We start from the raw sequence: 19,942 nt of genomic DNA, 5'->3' as shown, positions 1-19,942 counted from the left end.
TGGTGCTTCTTAGTATGTACCTGTGCGTGCCATCGCTTCACCATGCCTGGTACTTCTTAGTATGTACCTGTGCGTGCCATCGCTTCACCATGCCTGGTGCTTCTTAGTATGTGCCTCTGCGTGCCATCGCTTCACCATGCCTGGTACGTCTTAGTATGTACCTGTGCGTGCCAGTGTGTGACGCATGCAGTGGGGCTCAGGGCACTCTGTGTACACGATCATAGGCAAGGCTGGTGGAGGCAGATTCTCTGTGTGTTAAACCAAGGGACGCTGTCCATAAAGACCAGACTGTTTAAGGTGTGTGGTTTTGCTCTTACAATGTCCACATTAGAGAACAGAGAACTTGGTGGGTAACTTAAGTTAGGATAATAGGTTTTCCCCCATATATTTATATTTTTAAAAATTAACATCCTGATTGCAGCACTTCTTCTTTCCAGGACCCCAGCATGGCACACTCCTCTCCCTCTCTCCCGTTCTCCCTCTCCTTCCCCTCAGAGAACGGGGACATCCCACCCTGGCACATTAAATCACTACAGAACTTGGTGCATCCTCTGCCGCTGAGGCCAGATGTGGCAGCCCAGTTAGGGGAATAGCATCCAAAGCCAGGCATCAAAGTCAGAGGGGGCCACTCTAGTTGTTGCGTGACCCACATGGAAACCAAGCTGTGCATCTGCTGCATCATGCAGGGGGCCTAGGCCCAGTCAGTCCACGCATGGTCTTTGGATAATGTCCTTAATGCATCTGATAATATGTGACTATGTCAACTTTGATAATGGTAAATTCTTATAATTTTCTCAGTTTAAAATAAATCATATTATCAGTACATTGAAGTGACAGTTGGATGTCTGATTTCTTGACCTCTGTTGTGTGCCAAGGACGTTGTAGGAGACAAATGAAAGCAGTGGTCTCTACTTTCTCTATTGTGGTGAGGTTGGCACCTTAGAAGTTTTAAAATCGATTGATTGCATGGAGCTCACACACATAGATGGTGTCGACCATGCCTACCGCGGGCTCTCCATCAGCGTGAGAGCAGACAGCAGAGGAGCTGGAAGTACTGATCTGGAAAGAGGGCTCAGCTTGTGCACTGCCTTCCACGACGGCCAGCAGAGCCCTTCCCTGCTGCAACTGGTCCTCTGGCTGCCTGTGGCAGAATGGCGTCTCTCACACTGCTGTCACCAAGCTAGATGTTTATGATATACTCTACCTGAGGTAAAGTGTCTCAACTTATCAAAGAAATAATCACCAAAGACGGGGGGAAGCCCGTCACAGACAGTGCCTTCATGTCTGCTTAGTGTTATAGACTGAAGGCACAGACCGCATGTCCCATGTACCAGTGCTGCTAGATGCTACTAAACAGTAGGCTTGCGTCTCACTGCCGTGACAGACTTTGAGGAAGCTGTTCCATTTCCCTGTGTTCATGAGGCTTCCAAGGTGGGTGGCCCTGCTGTTGTCTTTTATCCAGCACATGGTAAGTGTGGGTGACTGGACAGATCGCTGGAAGAGGCTGGAGGGCCAGCAGTGGGATGAGAGCCTGGTGTCTTTTCTTACCCTCACTGTTGGCGGTGGTGTTTGGAATTGGCTTTCTCTCTGTGAGGGCGTGTGCATGTACATGCATGTGTTGTGTTGGGAGACTGGAGTGGGGCATGCACACAGGGCAGCACACGCATGGAGGATGAGGGCAGCCTCAGGAGTTGGTTCTCCCTAACTGTGGGTTTAAGATCTAACTCAAGTTGTCGGACTTGCGTGACAGGTGCTGTTACCATCTGTGCCTCTTACCAACCTCTGTTCTGTGTCTTGTTTTTAATATCATTTCTCTCAACTGTTAGTGAAAACTTAGTGTTCATTTCCTATTATTGCAGATTAGTATATTTTAACCAGTGACTTCATTCTGTTAAAGGTGCATCATGGGCACATAGCATTTTAGGATATCTTACATCCATAGATACATGCGTGTACACAGACATGAATATGTGTATGTGTGTATACACACATATCTGATGAGCTATGTCTGTGTATTTCCTTTTGATAATGAAGTGTTCCTTTTCTGCCTTTAGCTGTACCTCTTGCCATAATTCTGTGTTTATCTAGTACAGCCCCACCAGCTTAGTTTATATGCAGCACGCAGTTGTGTGTTTTTAGTCTAGTGTTCAGTGGTAATCTTCTACATTAAACACTCACTTTTACTTACTGCTCATATTTAATGTAGCTGTGGGTACGTTCACTCTAGTCAAAAACAAGAACACATACATATGTGCCAGGTAGAGTGCATGTGTGATAATGTATATCAGTATAAAAGAGTACTCTAACCATCAGAAAAAAATGGACAAATTAATTAAAGCTACAAGCAACAATGCTGTATAAATCTTTTAGTCATATCATCGGATGAAGTAAGCTAGACACAAAAAGTCTATTGTGAATAACGCTACTTGTGTGAAATACAATCCTAGATGGTGCCAGCCTCTGGCTATAGTGTCAGGCTATGCTGTCCCCTCTGGCCATCAGCCGCCGTAACCCAGTAGTCCTGGCGGAGTCTGTGCCTTAACCCTCAATCAGGTCAGACGTGTGTCCAGCCAGAGAACCAGGAATGCTCTGTTTGTCACTAAAGATCATCCTGCCCACTACTAGATTTCTAACTAGGTAGTGGGATGAGGCAGTATAATCACATTGGTCCCTACAAAATCGGATTCCAGTTAAAAGCAGTCAGAGTTCCCGTGATCATCCGTTTCCTGTCAGAAGTCTTGACGTTTCTCCCAGGTTCAACAGTACACTTCTGCAGGTTCTCTTACTCAGGGATAAGCTTGTGCAAGTCCACTGCCCTCTGAGACGGTGTTGGCACAGAGGGACCATACTCACTCATGTGTGATTCTTTTTTCTTCAGAAGTTACATCCTACAATGCTGTAAACCCAGCCCAGAGAAAGGGAGATGATGCCAGAGAAATCCACTGCAGGGGCAGGAAGCTTAGGCTCCAGGAGCTGATGGAGAGAATCCACTGCAGGGGCAGGAAGCTTAGGCTCCAGGAGCTGATGGAGAGAATCCACTGCAGGGGCAGGAAGCTTAGGCTCCAGGAGCTGATGGAGAGAATCCACTGCAGGGACAGCAAGCTTAGGCTCCAGGGTGCCAGAGGAGAAGGACTTTCTGTGGCACAAATGTAAGTTTGCCTTGCTGTGCTGACCCCTCATGCTGCTGAGAGAGTCCCACTGGAGCTCCAGGGGGACGTGGCTGCCTTTTCCCTACAGTTCATATTTCTCTCTGAGAAGCCGAGACTCTTGAAGGCAATGATAGAGCAAGCAATGTGCTCCTTCAGGAAAAATTAAACACTGAGCTATGATATGCTATTTTTCTTAATTTTTTAGTTTTCTGATGTCATATTTTTATCTTATTTAAATTAATTTTTCATACTACACACTAAGACATGATCAGTTAAATAGTGCCTTAAATATTGTCTATACAGCGTGATATGAATGTACCATGCTTTCCTTACAGATCTAGATCTTTATATTCTTATCTAAATTGGATTTTATATTCTTTATGATGTATTTTAATTATATTGCATAGCCTTTACATCTTAGCCAGTTATAAGTACAAGAAAGGGGAAGGTTCTTATCAAAACCCCATGTCCGTCTGTCTTCCTTTCTAATTATAACTAATTCAGTGCTATTTAAGCTATACTTACTTGATTTTTTAATTCTACTGAAGTTTATACTTAGATTAAATTTGATATTCTTCCCCAGCCCACCTGCTTAATCCATCACAGCTAAGGTAAACTGGCTCAGCCTTTGTCTTGGTGAACCCCACGTCCAGGTGTCCTCCTCGAGAGATGCTCGTCCTCTGCAGATGGCCTGTGTGCTAGTGGAAGGCAGTTCTTTCCCAGGGTTTGGCCCTCCATTTCCACCCTGTTCCTTTCATACCCGCTGTCAGTTTGATGCCCTGTCACATGTCATGACATCCTGTACAATAATTTATTTTATGAAAAAGTCCAAAACTCTGAAGAACCTGACAGTTTTTCATTGGTTCCTCTTTACAAAAACCAATTATTACTTCAATGTAAAAAGGAAGGAATTTTTCCTGACATGCTTGCCTTTGGTAAATCCATGCTGACTCACTGCTGTTAAATCGTACTTCTCCAAATGCATCATTAAGCTCATCCATGAGTCTCATCTCAAATTTATTTCCTAATATAGACGCTAGGCTTACAGGTCTATAATTTTCAGCCTCTCTCTCCCCTCTTCTTTTGGATTCCTTGTTTTCTAGTCTCCTCATTCTTCATTCTAACAAAAGACTTCCTAAAATAATTAACAGTTCAGGGGTGGGAGTCTTTCACCCAGTCATCGACCCCAGTGCATTTACTTAAATGCTGCGAAGAGTCTTTGTTCTCCAAGCTCCTGTCTGTGCCTAGTGCCTCCGCTGCAGTCAGCCCTGTTCCCTGTCCAGCGTGGCAGCTGTGCCTCCTTGTGACTCTTGTGCTCTTCAGGCTCCTCAGCTTAGGTGAACCGCACTGCATTCTCTATAGTCCCTGAGTGAACAATATCCAAAAGGCTATTTTCATCAGCCTGGTTTTTTAGTGCTATAATTGGCGTTCCAGGAAAATCCCATTGCTGAATGTTTGTCTGTCAGTATATGATTTACTGATTAATTAAGCAGACTTGCGATTCATCACCACTTCTTCTAGTCAGTAAAATTCTTCTTTCTTTAGACCCTTACAGTGATATGTCCTTACAGTGATATGCCCTCACATACTTACAGTGATGTGCCCTTACATACTTACAGTGATGTGCCCTTACATACTTAGAGTGATATGCCCTTACAGTGATAAGCCCTTACATACTTACAGTGATGTGCTCTTACATCCTTACAGTGATAAGCCCTTACAGTGATATGCCCTTACAGTGATATGCCCTTACATACTTACAGTGATAAGCCCTTACATACTTAAATAGTGATGAGCCCTTACATACTTACAGTGATGAGCCCTTACATACTTACAGTGATAAGCCCTTACATATTTACAGTGATGAGCCCTTACATACTTAAATAGTGATGAGCCCTTACATACTTACAGTGATGAGCCCTTACATACTTACAGTGATGAGCCCTTACATACTTACAGTGATGAGCCCTTACATACTTACAGTGATGAGCCCTTACATACTTTAATGCTTCACGTGCTTGAGAATGAAGTGGTGTTAGTGTCCCAGCGCTGTGTATGAATACCTCTTCTTTTTGCACTCCTCACCATGGATCACCATTAGGAAGCATTTGCTGCTGTGTGTCTGGCACACCCTCTCTTCTTCTCAACTCTGAGAGGAGGTGGAGTCTACTGATTGAAGTCTGAGCCTAGACTGAATCCTGCCAGGTTCCCGAGAAGGGGCCTGTGGCAGTGCTGTAGCACTTACTCTGCTTTTCCCACTATCACGTTATGCCTTTTAGTTACAAAGAAAGGGAAACAGTAACAACCGTGCTAAGCTTCCCACCAGACCATTAAATCTTAAAACAAACAAACAAACAAACAAACAAAAAACTCCAAATCTCTGGTGATCACAAGTTCCAATTAATGATTTTTAACAATAGATTGTCCAGTAGTTAAGTTGCCTAAGGGTACATAGCTGGAGTTTGGCTGAGTAAACTCCATGAATGCCTTCTGAATGTTCCAATATATAGTCTAATCCTGCATGTATAGGAGGTTTGAAAAAAAATCTACTGAACCAACTTCTTACCATGTAAACTTAAAGGGGGGGAACGGAGTTTCAGATTTCAGATTAACTGAATATGTGTATTAGGGCGTAACATTGCACAGTAACTTCAGACCCACTATGATGAGTATTTCACAGTGGTTTCTCTCTTGTCCCTGCATCACACAAAAAGGAAGTAGGAAGGTAGAATAAAATGAGTTTGTTGGTGTGCGGCTGTGACCAAGCCCCTCAATAAGTCTGTTTCCTTTCTCAGCTTCATGATGGTGCAGAATACACAATTAAAATAAGTCTTTATCAATGTTATCCATCATTAAATCCTTGTAGGTACCTGAAAATCACAGAAACTTGTTCAGTTAAACACTCTTGGATAGATCTGACTCAGAAATATCCATTGCTGGCTACAGGGTCTTAAAGAAAGTTTAAAATGCTGTTTACATATTTCCACCAAGGAGATAGGCTGAATCCTCCCTGGCCCTAAAGGCCTGTGTAGTTGAGAGCACGGTAAACTGTCTTCCTTCTGTCGTGCCTACCTCCCCACAGGTGAGCCGTGGTCTGATCAGGAGCAGCATGTACAGCAATTGAGAACGAGGTTTGGAGAGTTTTGAAAAGAGAAGGAGACAGAGTTGTCCCCCCCAGAACAACTTTATTCATCAGAATTTTAAGGGAAAATTAATTGTGGAAAGTTAGAGTGCGGACAATTTGGTCTGATCCAGCTTTTATTCTGTTTTGATTTTCATCAGCTGTGTGTTCAGTATAATCTCATTAAAGAGTTTATGCACCACCTCCTATTTAGAGTCCCGGTTACAGGCTTTTTTTTTTTTTTTTTTAGCATTCTTTTTTATTAATTCACTCATATTACATCTCAATTGTTATCCCATCCCTTGTATCCTTCCATTCCTCCCTCCCTTCCACTTTCCCCTACTCCCCTCCCCTATGACTGTGAATGAGGGGGACTTCCTCCCCCTGTATATGCTCATAGGGTATCAAGTCTCTTTTTAGTAGCCTGCTATCCTTCCTCTGAGTGCCACCAAGTCTCCCTATCTAGGGGACATGGTCAAAAATGGGGCACCAGAATTCATGTGAAAGTCAGAGCCCACTCTCCACTCAGCTGTGGAGAATGTCCTGTCCATTGGCTAGATCTGGGTTGGGGTTCAATGTTTACTGTACGTATTGTCCTTGGCTGGTGCCATAGTTTGAGCAGAACCCTTGGGCCCAGATCTGCCTGTCATAATGTTCTTCTTGTAGGTTTCTAGGACCCTCTGGATCCTTCTATTTCCCCATCTCCCATGCTTCTCTCACCTAGAGTCCCAATAGGATGTCCTCACCTCTGACCCACTTTCCTGGTAGGTGAAGACTTTCATAGGACATGTCCCTTGGGCTAGTGTCCAGTTATAAGTGAGTATTTACCATTTGAGTCTTTCTGCTTCTGGGTTAACTCACTCATTATGATCATTTCTAGTTCAATCCATTTGTCCACAAATTTCGGGAATTCCTTGTTTTTAATAGCTGAGTAGTATTCCATAGTGTAAATGTACCACAGTTTCTTTATCCATTCTTCTATCAGAATGGCTAAGATAAAAAATTCAAGTGACACCACATGCTGGCGAGGATGTGGAGAAAGAGGAACACTCCTTCATCGCTGGTGGGAATGCAAACTAATGTAGCCACTTCGGAAATCTATCTGGCGCTTTCTCAGAAAACTGGGAATAAGGCTTCCTCAAGACCCAGCTATTCCACTCCTTGGAATGGAGACATGCTCAACCATGTTCACAGCGGCCTTATTCATAATAGCCAGAACATGGAAACAGCCTAAGTGTCCCTAAGTAGAAGAATGGATAAAGAAACTGTGGTACATTTACCAATTACAAGTGGCTTTACATGGTAGTTGTTGTATGTGTTGATAGTTCCTAACCCTGGCTCTGTGTAACAGGTTGTTGCTTTAATAGAACCTATTTAATGAGTTTTCAAATTATGAAATAAATTTAGATAAATTTTATAATTATCCTTGAAATTTATTAAAAATATTACAATATATTATTTCTGACATTTTTATTTACAATGAGTAAAATTGCCATTTGCACAACTTTCAGGTTTGTAGAGTAATTTCAAAATTACACAATAGTACACAATAATACAATTTACCCAACATCCCTAAATGTCACCATGATGTCATCATAGAAAAACAGCAGACCAGGAAATCTAGCATCAGCACAGTGCTGCTGTCTGTGCTTTGTGGACTACTTCAGTCATATCCCCTCTCTCCCTCCCTCTTCTTCCTCCCTCTTCTGCCTCCCTCCCTCCCTCCCTCCTCCCTCTCTCTCAGTAGAATTCATCACATGGCCATCATTTGTTAGGACTGTCATGTCTTTATCTTTTTTTGGTTCATAACCACTTCCCATCTTTCATAACTTTGACACGTACATAGATAAAGGCCAATCATTTTGTAGAGTTTCCCTTACTTTGGGTTTATATAAGATTTAATTGAGGATGTAAAGGGCACATTTGGTACAGCTAGAGATGGTACTTTGAGGAACAGAATGAGATGGGGTCCTAAAGATTCCACCACTGTAGAGCAGTTCTCCCTTTTTAATGAATGCATATCTTTTGAAAATATGTTCTAGCAGTGTGTTGTGCCCCAGGCTATCCTTGCGTGTCCCCTGCCTGGGTTTTTCAGAATCCTCTGGTTTGCAAATGGCTTTGTATCCCATTTGTGTACATGCCTTTGTGTGCTGCTGCTTCTAGGCAGTCTCATCCGACAGTGAGCACTTGTGAGCACACTGCCCACTGCTTCCTGTGATTGCACATGAGTTAGACTCTATGACTTTGGGTTAAGCAGTGGCTTTTGTAGATGTGACACAAAAAGAAAGAACAAAAGAGCTAAGTTATAGTTCATTTAAAAAACCAAACCAAATCAAACTCTGTACTTCAAAGAACGTTATTAAATAATCATAGGAAACTGTATAAAAATGCAGAGAATAATGAGCATCTCTGTCTTTTAAGGAACCTGTATACACATATGTAAAGCGCTCTTACATTTAGCAACAGCAGGGCAAACGTCCTCATGAAATCAGGGAAACTCCAGAGAGCTGTTCCTCAAAGAGAAGTGCCCAGTGCCCAGTAAGAATTTCAAAATTCACTCAGCCTGCTGACTCCGTGGGGAAACACGCCTCAAACACAAATGCTATACAGTTATTTTCAGACTTCGCCTCACGCTTTTAATTCACTTTTGACTGAAGACTCAGGGCTCTACCTGAATCTGAAGAACCTGCAAAGACCTGCGTCCTAATAGCTTGTTCCCCAGCTGATGACTGCAGTTGTAAAGAGGTGACTGGATGTGACCGCTGGTTCTATCAGTGTGGCTGGATAGAAAGTGCGCAGTAGGAGATAAGTTCTGCTGAGAGAAAGCATGTCACCTAGGACCTCCTCTGGGCATGCATCTCTCATCCACGGCCCCTTTGCCAATACTCACCATTGCCAGGAGCCGTGAAGGAAACAGCTCTGATGCCATTGGTAGCATGGGATCCCCAGGCCACTGCGCTGGGGCTAGAACTCATGATAACCAGCCTGCTGCCCTCATAGTGAAGCACACTGCACTTTATAACATAAGAAATGCAAGTTGTGCTCTTCTTTCTACAAAGAAGTATATTATTTATTGAAAACATTACCTTTTTCAATTAGTGTCTCTCTACTTCTCTTCAAAGTTAGCAATATTTCTATGGGCCATTTTCTTTATTTTAGCATAGAAACTTCTCAAATCAAGTATATATGGGTTTTTAATATTTTTCTCAAAATGCCATAGTTGAGTATGTGAATTTCCTTTCTGTTTTATCTCCTTCATCTCTTCATTGTTCTGTGAGTTGTCTGATTTGTCACTGCCTTTCCCTTTCTTTGAATGACTTTCTTACTGAGGAGAACTTACATTGTAATTTTAAAAAGTCTTACAGAAAAATAAAATGAAATCTGTATATTTGCATTGAGAATATAGCACACATCTATGGCCACACCACCCTGAACAGGACACATACAGTCATGTGTCATTTGAGAGGCCTTCTGAGAACCATGGTGTTAGGCAATTTCATTGTTATCATTGATTAATGTATGTGTCATAGCCTGCTATGCATGTAAGCAATGTGTTAGGTATCTCTGCATCAATATCCATGTCTGAATGTGCTATGAGTCTGTCGGAGTGTCTGTCTGTCATGTGCTTGCTGTTGTCATGGCAGTGATGAAGGAAGTATGATTCTAAAATCAAGTATTAGAGAAAGAGGCATGACCAGGAGACTGCTCTACAGCTCATGCAGGTGGGTCACACTGACATTGTCTTCAGTGAGTTCACATAGTGTCTTCAGCATTCCTCCACGTCATGGCATGTGGCTAAATTTCCTTCCTTCAAAAGACTCGGTAGATATGCATCCCACCACAGTCACACAAGCTGAACACTGCTTTTTCTCTGCCAGTGACTTTCAGGGGTTTGAGTGGTCACTCCGAAAGGGCCATGTGAAGATAAGAAGAGTCAGTACAAGAGTTACATGAACTGCCACGAGCCTCTGAAATTAAATAGACCCAAAAGGTGTTACACTACACATGTTAGTGAACACTTGGATATAAAAACCATTTAAATAAAATTATTTCAAAATTAATTTATTGAGAAAAAAGGAGAATATTTGAACTTCTTAAATACTCTTTTACTTTCTTATTGTTTTTCATTTTTTTCCCAAGAAAGAATAAAAACACTTAGATACATTCCTTAAATAGAAGAAAATCCATCGCTGTGAAGCAGTCACTTGAGTCACCTAATAGCTTTAATGTAGCAGGTACAGCGTAGGCCCTACCTGGATGAAACAGTGCTTCTGATGGCTGCTGTAGCTCAGACATGCTCACTCTTGTCACCGCTATTAGTGCCGTTTGTTGAGTAGCGTGTCAGTGTGATTGGCAGGGGCTCATTCTTTCTTCTAAAGACTCATAATTTTAGTGCATGCTTAAAATAAAAATCTAGCATAAATGACTTCCTGTTTGTAAAGGAAAAGACAAGATTCCTTTGCAGGCAGCATAGATGAGTTCAGTCAGTGCATGGAATATAAAGTGACTTCCCCTTTGGGAGAGGACGCTTGTTGGGCACGGCTGCAGAGCCTGCTTCTCAAGTGTCGTCCAGCCTCATGCTGTCATTACAATGTATTGCGGTGCCATTTTCTTTCCTGATGTTGGCCTGGGACACACTGGGATCTTTTTGTTTTAAACAAAATTGATGTCTTACATGGTAAAATAGATTTATTTTGCCAATAGGGATTAAGTTGCTATTAGTCTCTCTTAATACTGAACGCCTTGGATTGATTAAATGAGTTAATATTTGTAAGGCTTTCTAGTAAGTCCTCTAAGCATTTTACAATTAAAATATAATTAAAAATTACTCTGTTCTGTGTTCTTTTAAATTATACCAGTAGATGCTCCTCTTGATTGACAGAGGTCCATGTTCTGTGTTGTACTCTATGTTAATACAGATGGCCTGGACTGCTAACACAGATCACACAGCCATGTTATAGCTCTTAGTATTCTAACATGTTTTTCCTTCTTATTCACTTGAGAAACATGACTTTGTAGTAAAATGTCTGCTGAAAAGAACGTGTTAGTATCTTGTCACAGAGACATACAGTTCTCTTGCTGTGTTTGTGTCCTGTTAATAGTGTTTGATGTGACTTGAGGTTTTGTTGTGTCATAGGACCCCAAGATCCTTGTCATTCCTGCTGATCCAGTGGTTAAGTGAATCCTTCATGTAAAAAATGATTATTGACTATTTGATGTTTTTATTAAACATCCAGTCAACACTGAACTATGACACTTTATTGTGTTTGGTGGATAAACTGTTGTTTGTTAGATTTCTCTGGCTGTTTAGACAGGGCAAACCTCACATTTAAATCAAAGACCAAATAAAATAGACATGGAGTCTTGTCCTTGTGCACATGTAATTATTAAATTCTTCCAACTTGTAAGTGCTCTTGCTCTTAAAGGTGAGCTGGTGGTCCTGTTTACTTCAGGGATGGTGCTGTAGCTCTCCCTTGTATAGTCTAGAATTCACATAGCTGATTGATAGTCAGTGTAAGAAGGTATTGAGGGACATTTTGTCGTGTAAGATCTCAGTGTCAGAGGAGTGAGGTAAGCGGATAGGTGGAAGCCTGGAGTAGGCAGGAAAGGCTCCAGGCTCAGTATCATGTGTGCACAGTGCAGGTTGCCAGGCTAGACCATGTAGATGTGATGAGATGCAGAGGGGAGAGAGTGAAATCGCCTGCTAACCGTTTAGGGCTCTGTTTTGTTTTAATGTTTTTCTACTGTGTAATCTGTATCCATATTTCTGGCCTTTACTCCCTAGTATGTAATGAAACAATAAATAAATGTGTTTGTGATAAATGCTTTTAGGTTATGAGTTTTTGGCTATGAGGTAGAACTAAGTCCACAAAGTAGTTTTGTTTTATATGTAATTCTTTTTAGTACTTAATGTATTTTCACCTTAATTTCTCTGTGTCAAATAAAATATCTTAGAGTATTTATGTTGTTTGAAGATATCAAGTTTGTAATATCTTAACTTCCTTGATAGAAACATTTCAAATCCAGGACTGTATGTTTTGTTATTTGTGGCAAGATCAAGTTGGGTGTGTTCACTTCTCAGCGTGAAGATGTCAGCAGACTCCTGTTACACTGCTATGCACAGTCGTTTCCACTGACTGTAGGAAAAAATATTTTATCATCATAGTACAGGTAAAAGTGAATGTTTGTTCAAAGTAGGACTGAAATATAGAATTTTAATTTATACAGATATTTTATCTGAGAATTTATATTTAGTTACAGTCCACTTCTCCATGCTCAGGGCAATTACTAGCATCTCTCGTTGTGATAAACAGTGAAAAGAACTATTATCCCCTAAAAACTAAAAGCTGCACTGTCCCTCCCGCAGTAACTTCTCCCTGAATGGATAGTCTCTCCCATGGGCTGAGCAAACACCAGACGGTCCTTTAACCAACGGTTTATTTAAACCCTGATGTCATAGACATCTAGGAGTTGTGAGGCAGTGATCTTTGTGGTATAGGATTTTCCCCATGAGTCAGAACATGAAGGGACCTCCCTCACATTCATACTCAGCAATTTCCAAGATATATTAACCTAAACCTCTTCATTATGTCCAAATTATTAGTCAGAGACCTTCTTGCCATGTCTGTAGAGAAGAAAAAATTAATTTTTAAGCTTCAGTAGTAAGCAAGGTTTTGAAAGCGTGTAAGTTCATTATTTAATTTCTACCTTTTTCTTTGCCAACCGTGTTGGAAAATTTCTTAGTAACTGGAAATTAATTTTTATTGATACCATCTGTTGTATTGATTTAATAGGTTAGAGCCCCTCAAATTTGTGGATATTGATGAAATGCTATACATAGTCACCTTCCACACCACAGGTGTCAGAGTGAGCAGTCAGGCTGTCCCTTGCCTTGGCAGGTATCAGTCAATGGAGCAGCCACACAAGTAGGTGTGGCATGGCTTAGGAGATGCCTAAGGACAAAGCCTCCGTGTTTTCAGGCATCCCTGCAGACGCCTCTCTGTGGGAAGAACATAAGGGACGGCTTTCGGGAACTGTGAACCAACTAACTCCAGTGCTCTCAATAAATGGCCACAACTGAGTGACGTAGCCGCTCATCACTCACTCACTGTTTGCAGAGTGGCTAACTACTTTAGGACTAGTAGCCCAGCCCGAAGCCAGCCTTCAGTGTCATTGTAACTATGGTTAGGCTGCTGCTTTGTAAAAGATGATGAGCAGTGACATGTGTGGCACTGGAGCAGTCATCACCCCAGCGTGCTTCTCAGGGACAGTTCTCTCACGGGAGAGCCATGCTAGTGATGGGGCATGGCATTCACTACAGGGGTTAGACTTCTGAAAACCGGGAGAGTTAAAACCTTCAGTGGGTCCTAATACAACAAACTGAGTCTTAGGCGTGAAACTGCACTTTAAGCATGGAAGTTTTAAGTATATGTGCAATATTTTAAACACATGTTGAGTTTTCTTGACAACTCCCTCTTTTGTTGTTAAAACTAGGGGGTTATTAGGTGAAATCAAAGGCCAACTGCATGAGAATTAGCCACTGATTTTTACCTGTCTTGACCTCTTCATCGTGGCCTTAATAAAGGGGTGCCATGATAGATGTGAAACACTGTGTCGTCGTTACCGACTTCATACTCACACTGAGGGCGTTGGCAGGTGTGCCTTGTGGGCGTGTCCTTTAATTCACTCCCTTGTCTTTGTCCATCCGAGGACCATTGCCATCAGCTTGACAATGGACTCCATAACTTCACTTTCTTTCTTTCCTCTCATGGCTTAGAGCCTGTCACCTCCATGCGGTTTCTGTGGTTGTCCCGACAGGGGTTTGCACAGGTGTGGCTCTTAGGACAAATAGGCTGCTCTGTGAAGTGTGTGTGTGTGTGTGTGTGTGTGTGTGTGTGTGTGTGTGTGTGTGTGTGTGTGTTGTACTGCTGTTCCAGTCTGTTTTTTTAATCATGTACTTGTTAGAAAGAAATATAAACTTTGGACATTCCATATCTAGTACCTTTTGAGTGGATTTGCAGGTACTATTTATTAGAGTGATCTTTCCACCTGTGTCTCGACTCTAGCTATGATATTAACCTTTTGTAATTAAAATGCTCTGTCTCTTTGACACATAGTATGCCCTTTTAGTTCTGCTTAATTTTTTTAACTGCAACTTTTTTTTTTAATTTTTCCCATTTCCTCATATGTCTCTTTGCTGGTCCCTTTCAACTGTGAAATGCTAGCGCATTTATCCTTAGTAACCATGTTGGATTTTTCTGTCCTTTTTGATATTTAAGTTTTATTGGATGAATGTAGATTGTACCTTCTCTAAATGTGTCTTAAATAATTGCCACTTACAGGAATTAAGAACTACTAGGAAAGGAAAATGCTGACCCATAGACTAAGGAAGGAGCAAACGTCCCCACTGGGTCCAATTTCCTAAGAAGGACCATCAGGACAGTAGATGGGATCTAAAATTATGGTCTAAATGACCTCTAGAAAATGATCATTTCACAAAGGACTTGACTGTGTTTGAACCAAGCAAGTAGGGATAAAGAGCCATCACCCTACCAATGAAACAAGCTGCCCTTTGTCCTTGCCTAGGTTACAAAAGCTCAGGAAGAGAAAATAATCATTAGTGATGGAGTTGCCCCTGCAGGATGAGCAAGCTCCAAGGCTCCGTGTCCATGCAGGCATGGTTGATTTCTACCCTGCATGCAGGGGCCTTAGCGTCTAATCATATGTTTTGATCACATATGGCCTTAGTTGTGTGTGTAAAGGTTTGTTCATCTTAACACCAAACCTAAAACACTGTCCAGGCTTTCTTGCTCCCCTTCCCTTTGCATGACTTTTTCTTCTAAGATTGGACTCATGGGAGTAAATACACTGAGTATTCTCACTGAAATATGAGAAAACATATCTTTGTTGCTTTAGTTTAATCTTTAGTTATTTGTTGTGTGACAGACCTTTGCTGGAGAGATGCAACACATGCTGTACTCACCTCAGTTAGGGAGCCCAGAACAGGCCACAGTACAGACACCTCCAAACTCCGGTGTGGTGACTCAGGGAATTGTATTGTGGTTACTTACACATATGTGGGTGAGGAATTTTCATGCAGAAGCAGAAGTGACTCAAATACAACAGTATCGCCAAGGCCCATTCCAACATGGGTGACAGCTCACAAAGGCTGGAAACCTGAAGAACACGCACAGTGCACACTGCACCATTTGCAGGCCACACAGCAGGCTGCCCTGTCCTTTCCAGGTGGCTGGGCTGGGCTGAGCTCTTGACGGGCACCACAGCTGTTCTTTGTTCCTGCAAGAGCAGTGTTCTCAACCTTCCTAATGCTGAGAGCCCTATATGGTTCTTCATGCTGTGGCCACTCCAGCCATAACATTATTTTCATTGCTACTTCATAACTGTAATCTTGCTATTGTTGTGAATCATAATGTAAACATCTGTATTTCCTGATGTTCTTAGGTGGCTTCTGTGAAAGGGATTTGCGGGGGTGTGGGGGTGCACAGCCCACAGGTTGAGGAGAACCACTGTTCTAGGCAGTATACCTCATTTCTGCTGCTTTCAAGACTGCCTGTCTAGTGCCTGCTTCTTCCAGGCGGGCACACTTCTCCTGACCTGAGACTTACTCTCAGCTGTTTTTACTGCTAATGTATTCTTGGGAAGAAGGGGCCTAGTGAATCCTGCCTCTTTTAGGGACTTCTTAAAGCTATTTTGAATTTTTTTTTTTTCCTGCTAATGGACTTCCCTGAAAGATAGAATATTTCAGTTTTCTTTGAAACTGCAACATAACAACATTGATGGGTATCACTATATTATTTCTTAGGAACAAGGCGTCATTAAGTCGAACATGCCGTACATAACGGTGTTGTAGTATCAGCAGCGCCCGCCAACATATACAGCTACCTACAGAATTAGGTATGTGTTTGCATCTAAGCCATAGACACTTAATAATTGATATGTATGGTACAGAAGTAGACTTTAAATAATTAATAAACTGGACATTTAAACATTCTTCATGAATTTCATTTTTGTTTTAAGCCCTCCCATAGTTCCTAGATGACAGGGACAGCTTCACCGTGACGAGGTAACTCCAAGGCACAGGACACTGAGGAGCAGCTGGCGAGGAGAGACAGTGTGTTGACAGGACGAGCATCCCACAGAACCTCAGTGGTCCTGTACTGCCCCTCACATGTTTATAGAGGACAGGTCGGATAGGAATTTATGATGATGGGTTTTAAGTAAATGAAATCTGGGTTTTTTACTAGTTGATCTTACATACTTGTGGGTTGGCGTGTGATATGTTTGTTATGCATTCGTGATGCTGTGCGTCGGCTTCACTATCTGTGTAAAATGTCAATGCCACGTGACTCAGCAGTGTGCGCTTGTCTGACAAAATGAGTGCACTGCCAGCTAAGACATTACAGTGTGAGTCTCGTAGCAGACACAGGCAGGAAGTGTATATCTATGGGGGGGTTAATAAGGCTTATTTATGCAGTGGACAGATACACAGCTGTTAGGAAAGGATTAGATACAGATGTGCTGCTAAAACTGCAGCATGTAGCTGTATGAAAAGGGAAATTTGCAGAATATTTTGACTGTTATGTCCATGTGTGTCTTAAAATGTACAAAAAGAAAAAGTATCCAAATGTATTTGAGCATAAACATACAAATGATACCTACCAAATTAGTAATGTCAGTCATTTTAAGACAGATTTAAATGGTAAATAGTTGCTTTCCTTCTTTATTTTCTTTGGTCATGTAACTATTGTATCAGGACTTTTTCATGACTAATATATAACTTACCTGTGCATGACTCTACACTTGTTTGTTTTTACTGTTCGAGTTACTGAGAAATGGTATAACCCTAAAAGATGCAGGCTTTCCTGTGAGTTTAATATTTTAGTCCTTTTTTTTTTTTTAACCCAAGAGAAAATGTTTGAACTACTTTAAGCTTTACACAGTAGGAATTAAGGAGAAAGGCTTCCTTTCTTCAGTTAGAGCAACAACATGGCAAAGTAGAAAACACATGGTTAAGTAAAAGATCCACATTTGGGGCTAACACGGCTTTCTTGGTGTAATGCCATGCCAAGCTTACCCAGCTGCTGTCAGCTTTCTCTTCTGTGCATGGGAAATGGATAGAAAAGCCTCAATGGCCTCAATGGCCATGTCATGAGAATCATGATCTCTGTTGCAGCTTCCACTGCCTTTCAGGGGCCTCACCTGAGACTCTAAAGCAGTGGAGTAAGCGCGAGTTCATTTGTTCCATGCAGGGCTAGACTTGTGAGCAGAACATAGGCGATCGTGGCTGTCATGGCGCTCACTGCAGCAGGAGAGACAGAAATGGCACAGTAGCAGCCAGGATGGCTCCTTTAAGAACAGGGCTCTGCTGGGGACTAGGGAGGGAAAGAGCCTGTCAGCCCAGCACCTGAAAGTGTCTTTAGAATACTGTGAGAGACCAGCCTTGGTGAGCTAGAGAAAGTCTGCAGATGCCACGGAAGAGCCTCACAGGGGTCTGGTTTCTAGATCTGAAAGTGTGTTGAGAATTTTGCGTGACTTAACTAGGAAACCAGCAGAAGTTGCTAATAGACAAGTGACCTGGGAAGATTTGTGCCTTGTGAAAACACTCAGCTTTCCTGGGCTTCTGTTTCCTTAAAGACACTGAAGGGAAAAACAAAATCCCTCTGGAACAGAAGAAAGAGAAGCGTTCACCCTGGGGCGTGCTCTGTAGAGCTCACTCAGTGAAGGGTGGGTGCTCCCCTGGCAGACCCGATCCTTCCACCCTCCCCTAGCTCTGTGCCCGTGGCAGCCCACTAACATGAGGGTACTGCTCAGCTTGCTTTCACTGTTTTGTTTTCACCTGGGGTACACGAGCCACTTATGTGAAACCCACTCAGTGTCTTCCAGTACACTGTGGCAGTGTTGCTTCTTCTTAGCTCAGGATGGCCTGACCACAGAGAAGGAAATGCAGACTGCCAGGCTGCCGTGCAGCTGGGTCAGGTGACCTCATGGCACTGCCCCTCACTTAGTGTCTGACCCAGGTCCTTTCTTTTGGAGCAGTTCCCTCTGTTGCTTTTCACACAGCCTGCTAGTAGATTCTGTGGTGTGCTCATGTCTACAAAGGCTTCCCCTTTCTCCCTCATGGTTTGCTGATCTCAGTGCTAACTTTGTTGTCCACTGAGTGAGGGTGCCTGATGTCGCTGCACTCTCTGGCCCTTGCTCACCTTTCCATAGGCAGTGGGGACATCAAGTGTGTTTGCTCTTCGGTGCTTGCATTCATAAAGCGCAAGCTTTTCGTCTGTTTCCTTACCTGGAGTCTAGACCTTAGGAGATTGCGTGGTATCATAAGCATGAAAAGAAAGTTAAAAACAAGTGCACTCAAAGGAATGCAAGGTACCATAACTCAGAAAGTGGCTCAAAGCTTCATATAGTACTTGTGACCAGACAGGTCAGACCACTGCAGCTGTCTGTAGGCACTTCTTGTGACACGGGTGGACTAGCAGCAAGGTTTTCTTTTACTTTTCCAAAGATTTCAGTAAAAACTTGATGACAGTGAATGGAAGAATGACTAAGAAGTGGCAGGTAGGGATCATAAACAGGACACCCTGTTGTGGTGTGGAATCAAGGTTGACTTTGAATCAAAAGACAGCACTTTCCCTGCATTGATCATCTTAAAGGAAAACTTCTTACAATATTATTTCAGAAAGGTCACTGTCTTTGGTGCCACTCACCTTCTAGGACCCTCTTCTTCAGGACGGCTGGCGTTCGTTCATGTTGACTCATAGGTCTACCCTGCTATGTGCCTGACATTCCTTTAGCTATCGACTCTGGTCCTCAAGGTGGCTATCACTCACAAGACTACCTGCCTGTATCTGTTAGCCTCCAACCCGTGAAGAAACCCTTCCTCTTTTTAGTAAGTCTGTTAATACCAAATAGTTATGCTATATTTGGGGTTGTTTCAGTGAGATTTCTTTTTCTGACATTAAAGAATACTTCTATCTGAGACGTATCAATTCTTAGGTCCTATTGCATGATGTATCATTAATTTTTTAGATATTTTTTTCAGTCTACTCTGAAATCCATCACTTTGAAAATAATATCCAGTCATTTTTATTGAAAAAGGAATGGATTACATTTTCACCAAGAAATACAATTTCACAATGTGTAATCTGAGAAATTACTAGTCTATCGTTTTCCCAAGATTTCTCTTTGGCTGGTCCCATGCCCCGGTGCTGTAGTCAGGGCAGTCCTCTCACAGCTGTTACTCTGCCCATGAAGCATTCGCGTTCATTCTACAGAGATGCTCATTTATCTGAATAGCTGAGCTAGTAAAATCTTAGAGAATCTTCAAGGAACCACACCATAGCGTGGTTTGTCATCCACAATGCAGAGAAGTGGACATACTAAGCCATCTAAGTTACACTTTCCTATTCAAATTGCCAAGTTTGGACATAATAAGAAACATTGGGATTTTTAGCTTACTTTTTGTTTTGTGAGTGTGACTGTGCATGCACGTGTGAAGGCAGAGAGTAGTGCCCAGTGTCATTCTCAGTCTCGTTGGACCTTATTTATTAAGGCAAGCTCTCTCAGTGACCTTTGAGGTCAGTGACTTGGCTTAGACTGGCAGGCAGGCAAGCCTCCAGACCCTCTTTGCTCTGCCTCCCAAACACTGGGA

General features: G+C 42.3%; 1 protein-coding gene across 1 annotated transcript in view; it reads left to right on the top strand.

Moving 5' to 3' along the window:
* Znf407 (zinc finger protein 407) overlaps positions 1–19,942 on the top strand; it is a 422,429-nt gene that overhangs the window by 306,246 nt on the left and 96,241 nt on the right. The gene's annotated exons all lie outside the window — the stretch shown is intronic.

Source organism: Acomys russatus, chromosome 20 (genome assembly GCF_903995435.1).
Source record: "Acomys russatus chromosome 20, mAcoRus1.1, whole genome shotgun sequence".
In the NCBI taxonomy this organism is placed as follows: Eukaryota; Metazoa; Chordata; class Mammalia; order Rodentia; family Muridae; genus Acomys; species Acomys russatus.
This window is presented reverse-complemented; position numbering and strand designations above follow the sequence as displayed.